Source organism: Pavona decussata, unplaced genomic scaffold (genome assembly GCF_977016875.1).
Source record: "Pavona decussata unplaced genomic scaffold, jaPavDecu1.1 SCAFFOLD_214, whole genome shotgun sequence".
NCBI lineage: Eukaryota > Metazoa > Cnidaria > Anthozoa > Scleractinia > Agariciidae > Pavona > Pavona decussata.
In genome coordinates, this window is record NW_028145619.1 from 3,466,397 (window position 1) to 3,477,889 (window position 11,493).

Sequence of the window (11,493 nt, forward strand, 5' to 3'; positions counted from 1 at the left end):
CCGTATTTTTTTCTTATATGTCTTTACTGGTCTACGCCTGGGAGTGCAGGAGTGATTCCCATACTTTTGTTGTTTGAGATTTGTGTTTAATTTCAATAATTTTTAGGGCATTGCACTTAACTTTATGTATGGAAGACACAGTGCAGGCAACGATTATCCTTCATTTTGTCCGCAGGATATCTCCTTGCTGATGTTCCTGGAAGAATTCCCAGCTTTTATTTTGGCATATCCACATACCTTCCCAATTGGTCATGGAACGCATGTCTGTGACAATTGTTTTATTGGACATCCTGTAGCGCTGCCAATTCCGTCCATCGGTGGCTGTTACCTTCATTGTATTCAAAGAATCGTAAGGCAAGACATACATTTTAGTACCGTTAATGTCATAAGGCAATTCGTTGACATGCTGTTTTTCTATTCCTTCCCATACAGTGTCCAAAACATACAATCTGTTGCCAACACAGTTAACTGGATCCTCCTCCACACTGCTATCACTGTGAAATAAACACAGCAAATGAAACCCGTTGAACAATGTTGCAGAACTCTCCATCAGTGACAGTACCTAATGTATAAAAGGAATATTGGATCAAGTTTGTACTATCTACTAAGTCCATAGTCCATGCTGGTTTTTGGACATAAAATTCAAGCTAAAAACTGAGTTTCACAAAATCTGTCCCCGATTTTTAAATCTGAGCTCAATCCCTGAATTGGTTTGATATAATCCTACATCATTTCCCATCCAAACAAAGATTCAAGGAGTTTTCGTTATTTTCAGGGTCAGCACGAAGCTCTCGGAACGTCGTCCCTGATTGGTCGACCACCAGCTGACGGCAAACGCTTCTGTTACGCTGCTTCTTTTCAAATTGAATTTAGTGCGACAATATTGACTTCGCTCAACTTTGAGTACTCATTTATCATACCTTACAAGATTGGAATGACACTGACAATCAGTCCTGAAGTGTCAATCAACAGAAAACTGAAATATGACGGTTTGCGTTGTCCCACTGTAAGAATTAAATATCGCGATGTTATTCATCTTGTTCCGATGCTCTTGTTCTTCTTCTTATGTGAATGTAAATACAACAAATAAAAATTCTTAACATTTATACTGTGGCTCGCATGACTCGCGTGACTCGCATGGCTCGCACGGCTCGCATGGCTCACACCTTGGCTCGCATGGCTCGCTGACTTGCAGATTTTTATCACTCTTATTTTACATTCAACTTTTCATTTAATATTCAATTCTTCATTCAACATTCAACTATTCATTTAACATTCAACTATTCATTCAACATTCAATTCTTCATTCAACATTCAACTATTCATTCAACATTCAATTCTTCATTCAACATTTAACTATTCATTCAACTTTGTTGAGCCCTCACTATTTCTGGTCAGTGATGCATAGCATTGCTTGGGTATGTACTTTAAGTAAAGTTATTAGTGTATCATAATTGTATGAGAATAATTGTCACCAGCCATGTACACCTCTTTTTAGCAATCTATAGCCATGTGTTTTTACCCGAAGATTATGGCAAGAGGATTATTTCGCAGTTTATCATCTGGCATAAGTACTCCGGACCATCAAGGCATCTATCTTGAGCATAGTTAATTGAAGGCAATGGTTATGAAACCTGACAAACTTCTTTGTTATATGTTTTTGTTTGCCATTTTGGCCTTGACCCTGCACAAACAACAATAGAATTTGGAATGTGTTGGAGCAACTGACGAATCGAAATGTTTTAGTTAAGATATTCAACTGTGGTGTGAACGTTGAAACAAAGGATTGTGCAGGGTCGGGGCCCTTCCAACATAAACTGCAGCACCATTGTTTTCACGGCAAAGTTTCATAACCAGTCCCTCAAGTAACTATGTCTTGAGTAACGCCCCCTGTTAGATTAAAGCCATGTATCGCATTTAAAGATGTACGTCACCATGTATTGCCACGTAAACCATGTATCACTATGTATTCCCATGTAAAGGGAATTATTACCATGTATTTCCATGTAAAACCATGTGTTGCCATGTAAAGCCACGTATTACCACGTATAAAGGGGTTTGTTTAATCTCTAGAAATGGGCCATTTTACAGTTGTGTACTTAGTTACCTGGTCTTGGATTGGAAGCGAGGCTGGGGTGACCTTGTTGTTATACAGACCTCACTGCTTTTCATATGTAAATGAAAACTAGTTAGCATAAGAACAGCATGGTCTAAATCTGAAATGCAGTGAGGTTTCTATCGAAACAAGGTCACCCCCAGCCTCGCTTAGAATCCAAGACCAGGTCACTTAGCACACAACTGTAAAATGGGCTATTGTGGTGCTGCGTCAGTTGGGTAGTGAAACACGAAAATTTGGTTTAATGTACTTTAAGGTTGCTGTATACCTTCAGAAGTGTCTTGGGTTGTGGATAAAACCTGGGCCCAGGCCCATGGGCTACCCTATGGGCCACCCTCCCAACGATGACTGGATTAATTATTAATTATTATTATTAATTATCAATTGCTAATTATTAATGAGGGTGAACCTGAACCAGGAAACGACAATGTAAAAATACTGTCATCAAGGGAATATTCAAATTAGTTGCACGGTGTTTACGAAAAACAAGCATGTGATTGCAAATATTTGCTTACATTTGAGCTTCCATCTTAGAATAATGTACGTTAAAATATATCCTCTTACAAATTACCATTAATGCTTTAACTTCACCAGCACGAAACAAACATAACAACGTAACATTTTATTCAGGAGGCTACAACACAATACAAAAAAAACATCCTGAAAAGGGAAATCGTGAGGTTAACCCTGTACAAAACAATTTCCCTAACTAAAAACTTGCAAATTACTTTAAAATTTTTAGAACTAGATAAAATTCGATGGCTACTGATTCAATAAATATTCAAATAAATTTTAAGTCTACTCTTAAAAACAGATAATGATTCGGCATGTACAACATATCCTGGCAAGTCATTCCATTTCCTTACAATGCGAATAAAGAAAGAATATTTGTAGCAATTACAAACCGCTCTTCTCAAATAAAGTTTATAGTCGTGGTTAGCTCTTGTACGAGTACTTTTGGCAAACTCAAAGAAATCTGGGAAAGAGAGGTGATCAATGCCAAAAACTATCTTATAACATTGAACCAGAGATAGAAATTCTCTTCGCTTCTCTAGTGTTTGCCATTTCAGTAAGCTACAACGATGTTCATAACTCATTTTGCCACGTTTCTGCCTTAAAGCAAGTCGCGAAGCTCTTCTTTGAACCTTTTCCAGCGCCACAATATCTTTAATCAAGTACGGGCTCCAAACAGGAGCCGCATACTCAAGTATGGGCCGGACCAATGACTTGTAGAGCTGCGAAAACTCATCCCGGTTATTTGTTCCAATGGACCGCTTTATGATACCCAATACTATATTTGCCTTATTCACCGTTGCAAACACATGCTTGCCCCAGGACAAGTAATGTAAGTATATTTTTGTGAGTTTTACCGAAACTGGCGCCGTCACGCAGCGTATCAACAATCAAGTCGTAATTTATACAGGGGACCTCTTCATTGACGTGGACTTTGACACCATGACATATCAATCTGGGGTTGTTGATGGAAAATGTTGATTATGTAAGATATCTTTATAGCCTTACCTCCATCCTAGCATCAGCACTGCATTGATTAGAACTCACTCATAATAATTGATTACTACTAGTTAACAGAATTAAAGGACAGCATGACTTTGACTTCCAAAAAAAAGCGAGTGAGCAGCAGAAGGCAAACCTATAAAGAATAATAAAGGACTTTGACTTTTAGACCCGATTACTAGCCGCTAGCCACTGTTTGAGGAAGGCACCCTTCCCCCTAAAAGCGGTGTTAGAAGAGCCTATTTAGAACCAATGAACTTATCAGAATTTTTTTTCACTGGCGAGCACGTTCTTTTTGTTCCCTATATTATTCCTTCCCCCATTTGCTGAGACTTTAAAAACAACACTTTTTAGGGGCGTAGGTAGGATTTTTTAAAGGGGGGTGTCGCACTGTGTCAAAGTTAGGGTAGTCACCAGATTGTCATGTCATTTTCGCCACCTGTTGTGGGTTGTTTGCTTAAATAAGCTTACAAAAGGGAGGTCACGGGCACCCAAAGGACCCCCCTTGGTACACCCCTGCTTTTAATGACGTGGCTATGTTGTTCATGTGTAAACGCCAACCGGTACGTGGGCCACCCTTCCAAAGATGACTGGATTAATTATGGCGGCCGTAAAGTAACAGAAACATCTGTCATCGAAATTAATACACCGACACATTGAAATTAATACTTGTTCTAGAGCAAGAACTGTTTAGTTAGCAAAAACTTGTTTTGACCTACTGGAGAGCCTTATCGGGCCACTATTTTTAATGTCACGTAAAACATAAACTTGAAAATTCAAACGTGATCTACTACATAATGAGGAACCCTGTCGGGCTTAAACATTACAAAACGTTAAGTTATTAGAGAATCTTACTTCTGATGAAACTAAAACTTCAGAGGGATTAATATAAAACACTGATGACAAATGGGTCGAAATGTAACTGTCATGCAAAACCAAAGGGGACTAAAATGTGACCTGTACATGTCAAGCAATACTGGTTACGTGATGACTAAAAGATGATCCATTATGCCACATAATACTGCTAAAGAAATGACCTGTAACTGTCACGCAAATCCAAACGTGAGTAAAATGTGACATGTAATGGTCAAAAGATGACAAAAAACCTATAACTGTCACGCAATGCTGTTGAAGTAATAACCAAAGATGACTAAGAGATTACCTATTAGTGTCACGAAATAGTGTTTGAGTAATGACCAAAGGGGTAGAAATGACCTGTCTTGCACTGTTTAAGTAATGGTCAAAGATGATTGAAAGGTGACTTACAACTGTCATGCAATACTGTTTAAGTAATGACCATTGGGGTCTAAAAATTGATCTCAAACTGTCACCCAAAACTGTTTAACTGTTAAACTGTCATAAAGTAAACATGGCTGTGAAAGGTGTCCTTCAGCTGATAAGTAGACTTAAGTTCGTGTCACAGCCTGATTAGTACCAGGTCCTATCCAACCGGAAGTGAAATTTCAGGTTCTGGAAACATAAGTCTACTTTATTTTCAAACCGAAGAAATAAGGTAAATACCCTATGAAGTAGGCTATCAAGTTGGCTCAACCGGAAGTGAAAAATTTTCCTGAAGGCTGAAAAACAATGAAAAGACGACGATATTTTTAGATTTCCATGTCACGATATCATGCTGATTACATAAAGCAAATAATATCTGTTACACAACTAATATAACCTTTCCTTGAAAATAGAAATTTCATCACTTGAAACTGTGCTGGGAATCTGCAGGTTGCTGGGATCAAATTGTGGATTCCTTCCTCCGATAGAGTGTCCATACACATGGTAGTGCTTGTTCTCAAAAGTGTTTTTAAACTTTCCCATGCTCTCCATCCAGACAAAATCGTGTTTTTTTTATGACGAATACAGTATTTACCATCAATTTCCTCTTAAGTGAATTGGTCTGGCCCATCTCTGATATTCCCCCGGCATCCAGGGGCACATTTTCTGATGCAGTTACTTAGTTTGATCACCTCAAATGGTGTGCTTGTTGTTGGTCTTACGGTGGGTTTAGCAGGCCTGCTTTTGCGAACAGTGATGCGCAATGGATTTGTGGAGGCTTCAGCAGGTGACTGAGTATCGTTGCTTGCCACCAGGTCTCCCAGGGCCTTTGTTGTTACCTGGCTTCCTCGAATGACGTTTGGTGGCTTTCGCGTACATCTCCTGGTTAGCTTCTTTGCTCCTGCACTTTTATTTATGGCAAATGTCGTAACAGCAGTCAGATTATCTTTTTTGTCTTGTTTCCTGTAACAGGTAAAATGCGCTGGCAGGGTTCTGTTCTGGGAAGCTACAGCGAGGGAGTTGACTCTACTTAGAAGACGATGAAATGTGCATTACCAGCAAAGGGATAGGTGACTGTGAAAACAGGACCTTGACATGAAATTATATTTCTCTTGCAGGTAGGGATGTCTGAATATACTGTTTAGGACATAAGCTACTTCTATTATAACTGAAAAATCTCCATAAAGTTAGTTATTTACATAGTTGCTTGAAGGCACTAGGGAGCTGTTATCATGTTCTTGTTCAAAGTTCTCCCTCCACAACCTTTGGAAAAAGTTTATGAAAATAAAAGTCAAAATGTCAGTGTTTGGTTTCCAAGACTCATCTTGCTGTACCTTAAGGACCACAGTGTCCCTTGTTGTCCTACGGTAAAATAACAATACTTCCTCTGGGCTAAAAACAGCTGGCCCTGAACTTGATCCCAATAGATGTTACTAGTCTTCAGGGCATAATGTCCATCTTTGCTCTCAAAATAAAAGCCCTTGTGTTTGACTGCTTCCGTAATGGTCTCATTTCCGTGGGTATATGGGCATCTGCATCCAAGAACAGCATCATCGCCTACTAGTCCATCTGGAGATGCACCTAAAACACCAGACTCATGTGGCCATGTGCCAGTCTGGACAGATACCAGGCCAGTCAATGCAGTGAAAGCTTTTATTGCCATTTCTCTGTTGTCAACACCCCATGCAATGGCATGGACTTTAGTCAGATCGTAATCTCCAAGCAGATGCATTGCAAGGGCTTGAGTAACTCGTTTGGCTTTCAGTACTGCTCCAAGACTGCGTGCTAAATGCCATGCTGGATAATTGAGCTGCCCAGTTGTAAGAGCACTCACTTCTTTGATTATGTCCTGTCCGACCTTTACATTTTTGATAAAGTACTCAAGTTGTCCCACAGAAGTTTGTTCTCTCAGAAAACCTTCCGAAAAAATGATTTCTTCGATTGTTTTAAGAGGTAGTTGGGCAGCAGGCTCAGGCTCTCTACCCAAAAGCCAGCAAACTCCCATGAACTTTCCATTTTGTCACAATTGACAGTAGAGCCACCCCCTGTCTTCGTTTCTTGGTGCTCGGGACAATGGAGAATAATCTTTTTTCTTCCCAGGAAAAGGAAACATTTGAGAGGCAGCCTGTACTGTCTCTACAGCCTTTTTATGCCGCCACTGACATTCTACGTCCGTTCTGCTTAAATTGTGTTTTCCATAAACAAAGATGGCAGTCGCATGGCTACATTTGAACTCTCCCCTCAGGCATTCGCATTCTGTGCTTTTGACATTCAATTGATCATCCAAATGAACCTGAAATAGTAAATAACAATTACACGCTTCATTTAGAATATGTTTTTCCTTACGGAATAAACAAGACAGAGAAGAAAACAGGAACGATAATCACTCAAAGGCACATGTTGTGTCATTCGACACTTACCGTGACTTTGTAGCTCTTGTTTTTCATACTTGCTTTGTCTCATTATTCCTCCAGAATGTGTACAACTTTGTGCATGATCAGATCGGTAGTGGCTTTTGCCGCGATCTAGTGATTTTTGCTCACCAGAGAAGAAAGAAGCTAAGGAAGGGATTGAGAGCGACGCCATGTTGACTGTTCTCAGGTTTGTTTAGAACTGAAAATTTTAGTCTCGTGACTACGTGACGTTACACTTTAGGACTTTATTACTACCGGGTTTACGTTCTCATCCTCTTTCCTTAGAAAAAAAGATATAAAATGTTATCTTATATCAATGCTTATAATAAATGTGAAAGAAGAACATTCATTTCCAAAAGTAACACTGTCAGTTGATAGGAAAAATTTATTTATTTATTTTTTTTTAATTTATAGTTTTTTTGCTGCACTCTAAAGGAATCACCAAACTATCATGCTGAATACCAAGCATGTTTTTTCATTTATGGAAAATTCACCGGTTACGGTGATGAAAATTTTAAAGTTATATGATTTAAGCTAAAATAGTTTTTACTATTATTATTATTATTATTATTATTTAATGACAGTTGTAAAAACTTATATATGCTATAAGATTATACATAGACTGGGGCATTAAACGTGGCCCAAACTATGTGTAGGAATAGCAAATCTCTCTAGACTTTGTACAAAATATACAATAAAAGCTAAATAAATTATTGTTAATATTATTATTATTATTAGGTAGTACGTTAGTTGATTATTGATAATTGACTGTCTGACTTACCGACTGACTGACTCGTTCAGTCACTGATTGACTGACTGACTAACTTATAACTCCCTTTTTGCCGAGTAAACTATACCTTTACGATCTTGTCCTGAATTCCATGTATCCAGCAACTTTGCTGCAGCTTTTCATTTTCTCCCTGAGCAACGTGATAGAGAAAAATATATAGATATTCACCACTGTTCCGATTTTTAAGAGTACAGGAGACAAATGCTACAGAATATCTCAAGTTTCGTTAATACATATACCAGCGGTGTCTAATCCACATATTGCTGATGTAGTAGATAACCAAAAATGGAAATCAGGATGTAATTGTGCCTTTGATGTGATCAGATTATTAGAGGTTGAAAACAACAATTTTTCAAACAACTAGCCCTAAAATTGGTTGCGCTCATTTACAAGAGTTCATTAGTTAGGAAGTTTGTACAGTACTATGCATTAACTGATTAAGGACCCCTAACGAACAAGATTACCTTGTCCATTATTCATTTGGGCGACAGCGACAGACCGTAAATCGCCTCCTGCTGCATCCTCAACCAAAATTAACGTTAAAAAATTCAAAAAAACACCAAGTCTGCAGGCATACGTGGTCTATCTTGCCATTAGTCAGAGGGAAGTTGTACAGTACTATATGTTAACTGATTCAGGACCCTAAGGAACAAGATTACCTTGGCCATCATTCATTTGGGCGGCGGCGACAGACTGTAAATCGCCTCCTGCTGCATCCTCAACCGAAATTAAGGATAAAAATACATAAAACACTGAGTCTGCAGTCATACGTGGTCTATCTTGCCGTTAGTTAGAGGGAAGTTGTACAGTACTATGTGTTAACTGATTGAGGACCCCAAACAAACAAGATTACCTTGGCCATCATTCGTTTGGGTGGTGGTGGTGGACTGTAAATTGCCTCCTGCTGCATCCTCAACGGAAATTAAGGATAAAAAATACATAAAACACTGAGTCTGCAGGTATACGTGGTCTATCTTGCCGTTAGTTACAGTACTACGTGTTAACTGATTGAGGACCCCTGACAAACAAGATTACCTTGGCCATCATTCGTTTGGGTGGTGGTGGTGGACTGTAAATTGCCTCCTGCTGCATCCTCAACGGAAATTAAGGATAAAAAATACATAAAACACTGAGTCTGCAGGTATACGTGGTCTATCTTGCCGTTAGTTACAGTACTACGTGTTAACTGATTGAGGACCCCTGACAAACAAGATTACCTTGGCCATCATTCGTTTGGGTGGTGGTGGTGGACTGTAAATTGCCTCCTGCTGCATCCTCAACGGAAATTAAGGATAAAAAATACATAAAACACTGAGTCTGCAGGTATACGTGGTCTATCTTGCCGTTAGTTACAGTACTACGTGTTAACTGATTGAGGACCCCTGACAAACAAGATTACCTTGGCCATCATTCGTTTGGGTGGTGGTGGTGGACTGTAAATTGCCTCCTGCTGCATCCTCAACGGAAATTAAGGATAAAAAATACATAAAACACTGAGTCTGCAGGTATACGTGGTCTATCTTGCCGTTAGTTACAGTACTACGTGTTAACTGATTGAGGACCCCTGACAAACAAGATTACCTTGGCCATCATTCGTTTGGGTGGTGGTGGTGGACTGTAAATTGCCTCCTGCTGCATCCTCAACGGAAATTAAGGATAAAAAATACATAAAACACTGAGTCTGCAGGTATACGTGGTCTATCTTGCCGTTAGTTACAGTACTACGTGTTAACTGATTGAGGACCCCTGACAAACAAGATTACCTTGGCCATCATTCGTTTGGGTGGCGGTGGTGGATTGTAAATCGCCTCCTGCTGCATCCTCAGCTGAACTTAAGGTTTGAAAATGCAAAAACCAATGAGTCTACAGGCAAACGTGGTCTAGCTTTCATTAACAGAGGGAAGTTGTGTAGTACTATGTGTTAACTGATTAAAGACCCCTTACAAACAAGATTACCTTGGGTGGCGGTGGTGGACTTTAAATCACCTCCTGCTGCATCCTCAGCTGAAATTAAGGTTTAAAAATACAAAAAAACGGAGTCTACTGGCATATGTGGTCTATCTTGCCATAACAGAGGGAAAATGTACAGTACTATGTCTTTACTGATTGAGGACCCCTAACCAACAAGATTACCTTGGGCATCATTCGTTTGGGTGGCGGTGGTGGACTGTAAATTCCCTCCTGCTGCATCCTCAACGGAAATTAATGTTTAAAAATACAGAAAAACGGAGTCTACTGGCATATGTGGTCTATCTTGCCATAACAAAGGGAAGATGTACAGTACTTTGTCTTTACTGATTGAGGACCCCTAACCAACAAGATTACCTTGCGCATCATTTGTTTGGGTGGCGGCGACAGACTTTAAATCGCCTCCTCCTACATCCTCAGCTGAAATTAAGGTTGAAAAGTACGAAAAAAAAATGAGTTAACAGGCATACGTGGTCTATCTTACTGTAACAGAGATAAGTTGTACAGTACTATGTGTTAACTAATTGAGGACCCCAAACGAACAAGAAAAAAAATTCATTGGTTGCTGCGACACTCGCAGAAACATAACATCCATTGCTGGAAGCTTCCGGGATACCAGGAGACCAGATAATGTGTTTCACATTTTTTAAGACTGGCCATATAAAGTGTTTTCGTATTTTATTTATGGCAGGGCAGATAACGTGTTTCACATTTTTCTGTTTCTGGTCTTACTATTACAAAACGACAGTTATAACCTTTGTCCAATTTTTTCAAGAGGTCCTCCCTGAAAAGCGACCTAGAAATAGGTGAAGCGTTCGTCTTTCCATTCAAAAATGTTAACTGTTTGCCATTGCAGCTTTTTAGAACATGGAATATGTTATTCCTAATTGCAGCACCAGTCACTGCAGACATTTTGGGCTGAGTTTTGCTAATGTATGCCGCCAAGTTGTTGGCTGGCAAGGCTACACATTCACCACAGGAACAGCCAGATGGTTTAACTTCGCGATGATGAAGGTACTGCACAGATGAAATAAATAACACAGATTTTTGAATGGCTAGCGAAAGAGCACTACATATCGCTATATATTACCTTACCAATACTAGTTAACAATCACACACACACATAGTAGGCAATAAGCATCACAGTTACCTTTCGTACATCCCCTCATAGAGCTATTGTCTTAATAGCTTTTTTGATGGCAAGGCCAACTTCTACGCCTTTCGTATCAATGCGCTCCGTGCCTTTCTTTTTGTTTTGTACTGTGGTATCCCACGTCGAAGAGTATCGTGGCAACACCACATTTTTAAGAGTTTGCCACATTGCTAGCATCTCTTCCTCCAATCCGATTTTCTGCAGAATCTATTAAAAATATGTTATGGTTTGAGTTGTATTTAATGTACGCTGTGTT

The 11,493-nt window shown here is 39.3% G+C and overlaps 1 pseudogene across 1 annotated transcript; it reads right to left on the bottom strand.

Annotated features, from left to right (window-relative positions):
• Positions 1 to 5,932: 5,932 nt before the first annotated feature.
• Positions 5,933 to 7,570, bottom strand: LOC146460335 (uncharacterized; annotated as a pseudogene). The gene is made up of 2 exons (XR_014857705.1): positions 7,333 to 7,570; positions 5,933 to 7,205 (listed from the first exon to the last, which is right to left on the bottom strand). The product of XR_014857705.1 is annotated as an uncharacterized LOC146460335 (transcript).
• Positions 7,571 to 11,493: the final 3,923 nt, after the last annotated feature.